The sequence below is a fragment of the Eschrichtius robustus genome, chromosome 13, assembly GCF_028021215.1.
Source record: "Eschrichtius robustus isolate mEscRob2 chromosome 13, mEscRob2.pri, whole genome shotgun sequence".
NCBI classification, from domain to species: domain Eukaryota; kingdom Metazoa; phylum Chordata; class Mammalia; order Artiodactyla; family Eschrichtiidae; genus Eschrichtius; species Eschrichtius robustus.
The window spans coordinates 94,528,988-94,540,389 of NC_090836.1; positions in this window are offsets into that span (position 1 = coordinate 94,528,988).

Below are 11,402 nucleotides of genomic sequence, written 5' to 3' on the forward strand. Positions count from 1 at the left end.
AGGTGCCATTGTGGGGTGGTAGGACAACTCAGGCCTCAGGTTGGCGGGGGGAGGAGCTGTGTGTGTGGAAAGAGTGGGGAGGAGGTTGGATCACCGTCTGGGCTCTCAGAGGCCAACAGAAAGAGCATGACCAAGGCTGATGCCAATGGCCTGAAACCCAACTCCCCCTGCTGTCAGCCATCCCAAGAGGACCTGTCATGTTTATTAGCCAGGGCAGCAGTCACTCTGGCTGGCCCTGGGACTGTCCTGACCCTTAGCAGTCGCTTTGTCCACCTTCTGCCCACTTTGCGAGAATGCCCTCACCCATCAGGGCAGTGGGAAGGGGCTAGATGGTTTCCTGCTTATAGCTGGGTGGACCCAGGCAGATCCATAACCTCTTGGAGTCTGCATTTTCCCACTCTACCCAGAAAACTCCTGGCGTCATGGTCTTGCTCACATATTTCTCTCTGAAAAGTTTTGCTGGATATACCCCTCAAGGTACAATTAACTTCTTGCCCTTTCCATTTATTTGTATGTGTTCCTGTTGCACTGCTTACCTCATTGCATCATATTTCTTTGTTTCCATGCTGGCCCCTCCATTAGTATCATAGCAGCCAATACTCACAGAGACTTTGCTGGGTGCCAGGCCCTATTCCAAGCACTTTACATTTGGTAACTCGTTTAGTCCCCCAACAGCCCTATATGATAAATACGGACATTACCACCATCTCATGGAGGGAAGTTAAGGAAATCTGCCATGGTTGCACAGCTAGCTGATGCAAGAGTTGGGATTTGAACCCAGGAGTTCAGGCCCCCAAATCCATGCTCCTGAACACCTTACTTTGATTTTCACGTGGTCAGGGGCTTTGTTTTATTCATCTGTGTATTTCTTGGACCTTGCACAGTGCGGTGTACCAAATTTGAACTGAATAAATGTTCATTGACTAAAAAGATGGCTGGCCTTGCAAGGAAGGCAAGTGGAGGATGATCAGCCTTTATTTTATATCCATCCATCATCCATTCATCCACCCAACCACCCATCTATCCACCCACCCATCATCCATCCATCTGGCCATCATTTATGCACCCACTTATCGTCCACTCACCAACCCACCCATCATCCATCACTCATCCGTCCACCTACCCAACCATCATCTGTCCATCCATCCATCCATCCATCCATCCATCATCATTCCTCCATCCATCCAACACACAGTTATAGAGTACCTACTGTGTGTCAGAAACTGTGCTACATGCTGAGGACACAAAACCAGATAAAACACATCCTGATGTTCAAGAAACTCAGTCTCCTAGGGGAGATAAGTAAGAGGAACAAAATTACAGTACAGTTTATTTAGTGCTATGATCAAGGTTTACACAGAACATTATGGTTTACAAAGTGCCTCCTTGGGCAGGATTATATCTAATCTTCCCAATGACCCTGCGAGGTAGTGAGCACCATCCCATTTTACAGCTGTGGACCATGAGGCTCAGAAAGGACAAGCAGGTGTCCTGGCCATCCTGGGTCTGTACTGGACATGTCAGTTATGACTGCCCCACATATGCAGCCCTTTCTAAAGATAACTGCCCTGCCCCAGTGCCCGCAGTCATGTCCTCTCTCCAAACCTGTTGCTAGTCACAGTGGATTGGACCAGGACTGGGACCTCACCCGAGGCAGCCAATGGCAGGGCTCTGCCAAACAGTCAATGTCTATTAGCTACACCAGTCAGATCCCTGGTGAGAATTGGCTAGGTGGTAGGAAATGCAGGGTCAAAGAGGGTTTCGTGGCCAACACTGGGTAAGACCCCCAAACTTGGGTAAGACCCCTGTGCAACCTTGGGTCTCCATTCTGACCGCTGAAAAGCCCACTCCAATTGCAGTTTGAGGATTACCATCAGCTGCCACTTCCTGTGTGACCCCTTGTGTATCCTTGAGTGAGACCAATTTATTTATTGAGTCAGCTGATTCCTAACAACCAAAAGGGCCAGAGGCACACAGACCCCTTCCTGACAATGTGCTCCTGGAATCACACTGAGGTTCCATGTTAACCCAGGACACTGAGCTGGTGAACCTCCAGGAGCCATGAAGCCTTCACAGTGGAAGGTTCAGCAGCAAGTTGAGTAGCTAAAATGCCATAGGGATTTTCTGGGGGGCTAGTATTTGTTCATTTGTTCACTCACCAGCCTGGTATGGAGGGCCTACTCTGTGCCAGGCCCAGGATCAAAGGAAAAGGCAACTCTGAGAGATACTGCCGAGGGCTCAGCTCCTACTTCTGGCCCCTTGCTGGAGGGTGAGCCCAGCAGTGTGGGAGGGGAGGGCAGAAGGAAGAGAGGCAGCGAGCTGCGCCTGGCCTGGGCTGGCCACTTGGGGCCCATCGGTGACACCCCTAAGAGAATCAGCATCCCTAGGTTCTGATTTACATCCTCAGCCCTGGCAGCGCCGTTTTCAAACACCCTCTGGCCGGTGCCCTCTTGAGAACCTCGGAGCATCCCCGAGGGGCTGGCAGGGCAGGGTCGACCATTATCCCACCTGGCTATACAGAAACGAAGGCTTGGAGAGGTTATGCACCCACCCGAGGCTGGTGAGCGGCAGAGCTGGAATCCACAGCCCTTGTCCCATCTCCAGCCTCCCGAGTTATCTGGAAACTGCCTGAGTACTTAAAATCTCATCAACTCTTTACCAGCGCTAAAGTGTTTAATATGAAGCTGTCACCTCCTTGGCAGGCGCCCCCATTAACTGGCAAGTTCATGGAAACCTGTGGCTTTGAAGTTGATGAACCTTTTCAAGTTTTACCTTTTAAGCTAATAGGAAGGAACCAACATTTGTTTGTACTTACACATCTCTACAACAGAACTGGCGGTACCTAGGAGTTGCTATGGCTACCTGCAGTCGCCAGCTTTGTTTGGGGGCTATAATTATCCCTGTGACAGCCTTCAAATAGCCGGGCCAGGGAAACTGGAAAGGCACAGGATAGGAAAGCCAGGCTGCCTCTGGGTGCAAAACTTTCTGCAGCCTTACACGCTCACGTCACGTACATGTACACAGGCGTGCACACACACAGGTGGGTTAGTCTGACACCCAGTGGGGCAGAACTGGATGGCACCAAGTGAGACCTGCCCCCTCCTCTTTTTCCCTTTCATATCACAGAATCCTTTGAATGGGAAAATCTGAGCCTTGTAGACTCATCCTCAAGTCTTCAAATTCTGGACACTTGAGATGCCAGAGTTACAATTCTAGAGGGCCGAAGTCTTCAACTTTCACCACTCTGAACACTTAGGTTCCAGGTTCCAGAGTCAGAAAGCTAGAGAAAGAGAAACCTAGAATGATAGGGCCGCGGGATCTTGGAGCTAACAGAGGCCTTCAATAGTGTCCTGTCCAAGTTCCCACTAAATGCAGGAATTCTCCCTACAGATCATCATCTAGCATCTGCTTGAATACTCCTAAGAGCAGTGAGCTCACTACCTAAAGCTTTAAAGGGGCTTCTTTATATCAAACCGAAATATGCCTTCTTGTCACGCTCACTCCCTTGTCCTGGCTCTGGCGCTCCTTGGGGATGGGCAGGAACAGCCGAGGGAAGCTGCAGGCTCACCTAAGACTTTTCCTGTCCAGACTACACGTCCCCAGGGCTTTAACTGAGCGCCCTTGGCTGGCAAGGTAAGCCAGGAGCCTGTTTGGTGGGAAAAGGCCCCTTCTGCATCTTCAGTATCTGGAGACTCTCACCTCTCGTCACTCACATACGCAGAGAGAACTCTCTAGCAAGGGGCTTCCAGTGCCCCCCTGCATGGCTTTGAGTCCCCAGGTGACTGAGCACCAGGCCCTCTCTTTCAAAGGTCACAAGTCCAGTCTGGGTGACCTGGGAATCTGTGAGCCCTTATGCAGCCAACAACTCCTTCCAGTGAATCGGGGTGGGGGGTGTTACACTTTAAGGCTCCACGGTAGGGACCAAAGATGGAAAGAAAGAGCACTTTGGGTCTTCAAAGCTGCAGGTCCCCTCAGCCTTGGCCACCTTCCTTCTTCCTCCTCCCGGGAGCTGCCCTTTTGGAGGCCAGCCCGGGCAGTGCCCCCCTCCCCCCCCCCACCCCTCCTCCCCGACCCCCCCCATCCCCGACCTCGGCTTGCTCTTTCCTGGAAGAGTCTGCCTGCTGGACCAGTGCCAGGCCTGACTCAGAGCAGGGCTGGGGCCTGGAGCCTGCAGGACCTGCTGAGGTCATCGACGGGGCAGTAGGACCCCCCAAGCTGGCCCCCAGACTCTACTTGGGCCCACTGCCCGCTCCCCCCAGCCCCCAGCAGCCATTGTACTGACCATGTCTCCCCTTCTGCCCAGCTGTCCTCCCGGAGCCTCCAGCCAAACAGCGGGCTGGGGGCAGGGAGAGGTGTCACAGCAGCTGGGAAGCCTCACGGGGAACTAAAAATACAGTTTATATGGCAAGGCTCCTCCTCTCCCTGGAGGCCCAGAGGGGCTTATTGGAGGAGGGCTCACAGGGACACCAGGATCCCAATATTCCAGTCAACAGGTGTGGCCCAGGGGCACCAGCCTCCCTTCCCCTCCCCCGCTCCCGAGCCTGTGAGGCTTGGAGTCACTTCTCCAGCCCCGCCTTCCACCTGTCACCTGGGGGAGCCAACCCCACCTCCACAGCCCCCCTCCCTCATCAGTCCTCCCTCCCTCCCTCCCTGGCCCATCTCACGGAAACAGCTGCCCCTCCAGGAATCCGCCCCCATCACCACATGCCACCCCTTTCCCAGCAGGTGTGCCCTCCCCCCTCCATCCCCCCCTCGCCCCCCGCCCACCTTGGCTCCAACATGGATGCAGCCTTCTCCTCTCTCTGCTTTGGGGTGCGGCTCCCCATTTCTACCCTGTGAGCTTCCTCAGAGGCAGGAATGTAAAAGCCACGGACACACAGCCCTTACTGCCCCTCCCAGCAGCCCTTTTCAACAGACACTTTTAAAAAATTTGACGTATGGTTGATTTACAATGTTTCAGGGTAAACACTTTTTTTTTTGAATTTCATTGCTTTGGTTTTTTTTATACAGCAGGTTCTTATTAGGTATCTATTTTATGCATATTAGTGTATATATGTCAACCCCAATCTCAGGGTAGACACTTTTATTTATTTATTATTATTATTTTTATTTTTGGCTGTGTTGGGTCTTCGTTTCTGTGCGAGGGCTTTCTCTAGTTGCGGCAAGCGGGGGCCACTCTTCATCGCGGTGCGCGGGCCTCTCACTATCGTGGCCTCTCTTGTTGCGGAGCACAGGCTCCAGACGCGCAGGCTCAGTGGTTGTGGCTCACGGGCCTAGTTGCTCCGTGGCATGTGGGATCTTCCCAGACCAGGGCTCGAACTCGTATCCCCTGCATTAGCAGGCAGATTCTCAACCGCTGCGCCACTAGGGAAGCCCCCCCCACTTCACCTTTTTGCCAGCCCCCCCCCCCCCCACTTCACCTTTTTGTCAGCCCCTAGCAAAGGGCCAGGTTGATAAGTTCTCTGAATTGTTTATTCTATTGAACTGAGTCCAACCAGGCTCCTGGCTTCCTGGAGGTGAAGGCAAAGACAGTGTGTCGGGAGGCTGACAATCGGGGGGCCCTGCTGCCATCTAGTGGCGACGAGGAGAAAAGCCTCTACCCCTGGCTCCGCCCCTCCCACTGCGTTCCTTTGTTTACCCAGCCAGCAGGCCAGCAGCCGGGACGGGGGCTTTTTCCATCTTTATATTCCTGGCACCGACTAGAGACGGCTTTCCAAATTATTAAAAGATGAACAAGCATCGTCCTTTCTCGCAAGGGACTCAAAGTTGAGTGGAGGAAACATTCCAGGGGGATTCGGAACATAACCGAGATTTGAACAAAGAGCTATGGGCGAGTGAGAAGGTAGCCCCAGGTCCACATGGAGAAGACTTGTTGGCAGAGGTGACGACTGGGCTGGATCTTAACGTATGAGGGAACTCCTACAGGGTCTCCTAAGCAGAAGTAACAAACTGCGTGTGCAAAAGCCCAAGGGATGTGTGGGGAAAGGAGTGCTAAGGGGGGTGAGACCGCCTGAGGGTCCTCCTGCACCAGAACCAAGATGGGGGACTTAAAGCTGACAGTTCCGTTCCACAAACACGTGCTCACCTGGGGCCAGGCTCTGTGCTGCACCCCAGGGAGAGCAGGGTGAACATCACAGCGTCCTTGAGCTTTCGGGGTGATGGGAGGGAGGGATGTGTAAACAGATGATGACAGCACTTTGTGATAAGAGCAGGAACAGAGGCAGTTCAGCATAGGTGCAAAGGCTTTGGAATCAGACACCTGGATTCGAGGCTTGGCTCCATCAGGTGTTACTTTTGTGATCCAGGGAAGGTATCATCACTATCCAGGCCTTTTGTTTTTATATCTGTAAAATGGGAGCTTTGAAAATAATTACCTATCTCAAATGTCACCATGAGGATTAAAAGAAGAGTGCATGTACAGGACTCAGGGTGGTGCTTGGCACACAGTAAGTGCTCAATAATTGCTCCCTGCAATATAAGGTGCAAAAGAATCATAAAGGAGGAAATGATTAATTCCACCAAGGAACGTGTAGCAAAGAAGGTGATGTCTAGGTAGGAATTTGAAGGATCAATAGGGGTTGTCTAGGAGCAAAGTGAGGAAAGGGTATTCCAAGCACAAGGACCAAAACATTCAAGGGCATGCAAGTTGGTGTGTTAGGACTAAGTTTGGTTGTGGGTGGCAGAAAATCCAAAATAGCATGGCTTTAACAAGAGAGTATTCATCTGTCTTTCATATGGAAGTCCAGAGGTAGTGGTCCAGGGCTGGTAGGGCACACAACATGTCAGGAACCCAGCCTCAGTCTACTTTAGTGCTCTGCCATACTACATACATGGTCTCCACCTCCTGATCCAAAATGGCTGCTTGAGTCCAGCCATCACATCATCATTCCAACCAGCAGGAAGTCAAAAAAGGTGAAGAAGTTTGTGCCCCCTACCTTTAGGGACACTTTCTGGAAGTTGTGATCAATACCTCCTCTCCCTGCATATCACATGGCCACACTTCTCTGCAAGGGAGCCTGGGAAATGTAGTGTTTATTTCAATATAGCCATATCCCCAGATAAAAACTGGAACTTCTTTTACTTAGAAAGAAGGGGGAAATGTAAATTGGATGAATACGAGAAATTTCTGCCACAGGAGTTGTAAAGAGCATGTAAAGATAAAGTACAAATATTTAGTGTTTCTGTGGTGGAAAAAGTGAGGGAGAGAGTGATAGAGGATGCATCCAGAGAATTAAACAGAGGCCAACCCCAGATGGCCTCGGGAGCCACAAGAGTTAAGAGTTCTCCCCAGGAGAGAGCCAGGAAGGGTTTTGAGCAGGGAGGGCCATGGTCTGATTTGCTGTCCTAGAAACACCACACTAGTTGCAGATGGGAATAATGTAATGGGGGGGGGGGCTCATTGTGGAGGCAGGGGACACTTCTCCCCAACATTTTATTCTGAAATTTCTCATACATGTGGCAAACCTGAAAGAATTTTAGAGTGAACATCATATACCTACCACCAAAATTCTACCACAGACATTGTACAGCTTGTGTTCTCGCGTATCTATCCATCCCTCCACGTATCCAATCTTTCTTTATTTTGTGGCCTTTCAAAGTAAATTGCAGGCAACCGTTCATCCACTTCCGCCTAAATACTTCAGCATGCATGTCGTTAAGGAGACTTCAATGTTCGTTTACATCTTTTTCTTTTGACCTAAAATTTATATCCAATGAGATGCATGCGTCTGAAGCGGACTTTTGCTGAGTTTTGGTAAATTCGTACACCTGGGTAACCCAAACCCCTATCAGGATACGGAACATTATCGTCCCGCCCAAAAGTTCCCACAAGCCCCTTCCCGGTCAGTCCCCGACCCCACTACCTCCCAGAGGCAACAGCTGTCCTGATGATTTGGTTTTTATAAACCACAGATTGGTTTGGGGAAGGGAGATCTTTAAGACCCTGCTGTGGAGCCCACATCTGGACTGAGGGTGAGGCAGGGCGGAGGGGGGGAGGAGGAGGGGACAGGCTCTGTAGGGGAGGCTGGGGCGAGGGGGTGAGCTGGAAGCCCAGCGCAGCGCCGGCAGCGGGTGTTGAGTTTCTGGCTTAGTTAACTGGGCAAATGGTGGCGCTATTTACTAAGGCGGGCGGGGTACCCGGGAGAAGGGGATAGAGAGTGAGTCTCCCTTGGGACAGTAGCATCTGGAGCGTCTGTGAGACATCTGTCTAGCAGGCGTAGGGATACACATCCCGAGGCTTGTACTGTCGAGGTGGCATCGGAGAAGCGGTGGCCATGATTCTCCAGCGTCTGCATCCTTCCCCGGCCCAGGCCCCCGCGCACACAAGGCTCCCGCCACCGGGAAAGGCAGAGGGGCCCCTTCTCCGCCCGTCCCGGAGGCCACACCCCTGCTTTCCCCAAAGCAGCCGAGGGAGGGCCGTGGAGAAGGCACGGAGGTGGTTACTTCTGGTTGGCAGGACCCGGATAGGAGCCCTCACTCCCGAGGAGTGGAGGGGAGGAGGAGCCAGGGAGGGCAGGGCCCACCTGGGCGGTCCCGTCCTTACCCCTCCTTCCTCCCTCTCTCCCCAGCATCCTGCCGCCTGGTACCTGGTCCTCTCTAGCGACTGCGGCCCACCTAATTCCAAATTCCTCTTCCCTCCCCGTAAAAACTATCAAAGCCCAGGTCTCAGCGATTCAGATCTCCTCCAGGGAGGAGGCCACCTGGTCTGCTTCCCTGGAGACAGTAGTGGAAGCAGAGAAAGTGAAACATGGACCCACACTCCCTGACTGCAGTTGGGTCCCCCAAGTCTATCTAAAATCAAATGCAACTCACGCCAGCAAAGAGTAATTTCTTTCTTAAAAACCCCCTTGGACGGGCTTCCCTTGTGGCCCAGTGGTTAAGAATCCGCCCACCAATGCAGGGGACACGGGTTTGAGCCCTGGTCTGGGAAGATCCCACATGCCGCGGAGCAACTAAGCCCGCGCGCCACAGCTACTGAAGCCTGAGCGCCTAGAGCCCGTGCTCCGCAACAAGAGAAGCCACTGCAATGAGAAGCCCGCGCACTGCAACGAAAAGTAGCCTCCGCTCACTGCAACTAGAGAAAGCCCGCGCACAGCAACGAAGACCCAACGCAGCCAAAAATAAATAAATTAATTAAAAAAATAAAAGAATTGGGAAGGGGAAGAGGAGATGGAGAAGGAAACTTCCAAGGACGATGGGGGCCCTGAGAGATTATAGGGAGGGGAGTGACAGGGTCAGGTCTGCATATGGAGGATGGATGAGAAAGGAGCCGTGTGGGACGTGAGGATAAATATTAAGGAATCCTTATAGGCCTGGCTGAGTGCTGAACCACAGATATGGAGGCATTCGTGTATTACAGCACTAGCTGCTGTAACATACAGCCCCCAAATCTCAGTGGCTTATTATTGTAGATCTTCATAGTGGCTTCATGGGTTTAGTTCTCGTTCACCTCACTATCCAGTGCAAGTTAGGGGGAGGACTCTGCTAGGACACAGTGATTCAGGGACACAGGCTTCATCCCCAAGGACTTCATCCCTCCAGATCCAGCAGCCAAACAACAGGACAGTGTGTGAGAGGTTTTAGAGAACGCGTCTGAGAGTGGGGTTCTTCACTTCCGGCCATATTCCATCAGCCAGGTCACAGCCAGGTGGTGGGAATGAAATCCTGTATGGCCGGGAGGAAGTGAAGCGGGCTTGGTGGACACACGGCATTGTGTCTGCCACAGTCATGGCCTGAGATAATAAAATGTTTTTATAATCTAGTGGAAAGATGAGGAAGAGGAGCTGGGAATGAAACATTCCTATATATCGTGTCTTAATAGCTCACAGAGTAGATGCTCTGGATTTGTTAGAGCCATTCGGGTCATCACACTCCAGATGAGTTTTATCACCACTGATAAAACAGTGGGGAGGGAATTCCCTGGCGGTTCAATGGTTCAGACTCGGTGATCTCACTGCCGGGGCCGGGTTCAATCCCTGGTCAGGGAACTAAGATCCCACAAGCTGTGTAGTGAGGCCAGGGCCAGGCGAAAGGGGCTAGCACCCTCTGTGATGATGAGAAGGGCATTTTCGAAAAGGGGGCATCTGAATAGGGAGCTGAAAGATGGTCAGAGAGAGTTGGGGAAGCAGGAATGCATATGAAATCTTCAGGAAACCCTGAGAAGACCAGTTTAGCAGGGTCAGAAATTTCGTGAAGGGGGTTGGTCATGGATGAGGTTGGAATGCGGGCTTGGAGCGGATCAGGAATGACTTTGAACTTGAAGAATTTTGGCAGCTCTTCAGCAGGCCCTGAGGTTGTGGCTTGGGGTGGGTTGGGAGAGGGGGTCCCAGCCTCGGATGAATCAGCAGAGTCAGTTAAAATTAGTCACCTTGGCCCAGCAGAGAGAAGCCAAGGCCAACAGTTGTGCTGGCTCACGTGGCAGCCAGGGTTTGCTTCTCTGGGGAGTCTTTGAGTTGGGGGAGCTCAGAGCTGGAGCAGGTGCTCTGGGCTGTCCCGGAACCATTTGGGCTGTTGGGGCAGCAGCTCTGGGTTTCTGACCTTGACCACAGGAGGGGGTGGGGGCAGTTTGGCCCAACTCCCTGGTTGGCCTCTCTCGGACCACCTTGGCCTGAAGTGGTCTTCCCTTCACCTTGCCAGCCCCTCCTTCACGGAGGCCTTCCTCACCAGTAAGGCCGGGTTCTAGACTCCCTTGCTTGGCCTAGGTAGCAATATTCACAATGGTAATTGTAAACTGGATAATGGTTGTAAAATTTTTAAATAATGTATTATTCAGCCAGTTGTCTCCAAGGGCCCATCTCCCATCTCCCCTCTCCTCCCATATACCCGGGTACCATCTTGGAGAGGAGAAAGTGTGGTGGTAGTTAAGGGTGTGTGTGTGTGTGTGTGTGTGTGTGTGTGTGTTTAACCAGAGATACAAGCAGGAGGAAAGATTGAGATCCCATTAATTGGCTCATCTAAGTTGCAGCCCCCCCCCCCCACACACACACACACAGAGCAGGGGTGCTTACAGACAAGAGGCAATGTACTACAGAGGTCAAAGATATGGATTCTGGAGCCAGACTACTGGGTTTGAATTCTAGCTTCACTGCTTGCTTGCTGTGTGACTTCAGGCAAGTTACTTAGCCTCTCTGTGCTTTAGTTTCTTCACCTGCTAAATGCCCGTCATAACAGTACCTGCCTCATAGGATGAAATTTAAACCAGGTAAAGTACCTAAAACTATACCTGGCACAGAATTGAGTAAACACTCCATACACATGTGGGCTATGGGTCCTAGTAATAAAGAAACCACCTTTCTTCAAACATCTGAGTTGAAATGGTTAGACCTGTGACTGTGTTATATAATTAATGAATCAAGGTCCCTCTCTCTGATGGACTGGGGGGCCCCTGAGAGCATGTCTTGTAT